This window comes from Procambarus clarkii, unplaced genomic scaffold (genome assembly GCF_040958095.1).
Source record: "Procambarus clarkii isolate CNS0578487 unplaced genomic scaffold, FALCON_Pclarkii_2.0 HiC_scaffold_98, whole genome shotgun sequence".
NCBI classification, from domain to species: domain Eukaryota; kingdom Metazoa; phylum Arthropoda; class Malacostraca; order Decapoda; family Cambaridae; genus Procambarus; species Procambarus clarkii.
The window spans coordinates 2,962,828-2,964,228 of record NW_027189131.1 but is presented as its reverse complement, the minus strand read 5'-3'; positions in this window follow the sequence as shown (position 1 = coordinate 2,964,228).

Here is a 1,401-nt window from a genome sequence, read left to right as displayed (position 1 = left end):
CAGGGAGGCAACACTCTCCATCTCACCAACACAGTAGGCCAGGGAGGCAACACTGACCCTCTCACCAACACAGTAGGCCAGGGAGGCAACACTCACCCTCTCACCAACACAGTAGGCCAGGGAGGCAACACTCACCCTATCACCAACACAGTAGGCCAGGGAGGCAACTCTCACCCTCTCACCAACACAGTAGGCCAGGGAGACAACACTCACCCTCTCACGAACACAGTAGGCTAGAGTGACAACACTCACCCTCTTACCAACTCAGTAGCCTAGAGTGACAACACTCACCCTCTCACCAACTCAGTAGGCCAGGGAGGCAACACTCACCCTCTCACCAACACAGTAGACCAGGGTGACAACACTCACCCTCTCACCAACACAGTAGGCCAGGGAGTCAACACTCACCCTCTCACCAACACAGTAGGCCAGGGAGTCAACACTCACCCTCTCACCAACACAGTAGGCCAGGGAGACAACACTCATCCTCTCACCAACACAGTAGGCCAGGGAGGCAACACTCATCCTCTCACCAACACAGTAGGCCAGGGAGGCAACACTCACCCTCTCACCAACACAGTAGGCCAGGGAGACAACACTCACCCTCTCACCAACACAGTAGGCTAGAGTGACAACACTCACCCTCTTACCAACTCAGTAGCCTAGAGTGACAACACTCACCCTCTCACCAACACAGTTGGCCAAAGAGGTAACACTTACCCTCTCACCAACACAGTTGACCAGAGAGGCAACACTCACCCTCTCACCAACACAGTAGGCCAGGGAGGCAACACTCATCCTCTCACCAACACAGTAGGTCAGGGAGGCAACACTCTCCCTCTCACCAACACAGTAGGCCAGGGAGGAAACACTCTCCCTCTCACCAACACAGTAGGCCAGGGTGACAACACTCACCCTCTCACCAACACAGTAGGCCAGGGAGGCAACACTCACCCTCTCACCAACACAGTTGGCCAGGGAGGAAACACTCTCCCTCTCACCAACACAGTAGGCCAGGGTGACAACACTCACCCTCTCACCAACACAGTAGGCCAGGGAGGCAACACTCACCCTCTCACCAACACAGTAGGCCAGGGAGACAACACTCACCCTCTCACGAACACAGTAGGCCAGGGAGGCAACACTCACCCTCTCACCAACACAGTAGGCCAGGGAGGCAACACACTCCCTCTCACCAACACAGTAGGCCAGGGAGGCAACACTCACCCTCTCACCAACACAGTAGGCCAGGGAGACAACACTCACCCTCTCACTAACACAGTAGGCCAGGGAGGCAACACTCACCCTCTCACCAACACAGTAGGCCAGGGAGGCAACACACTCCCTCTCACCAACACAGTAGGCCAGGGAGGCAACACTCACCCTCTCACCAACACAGTA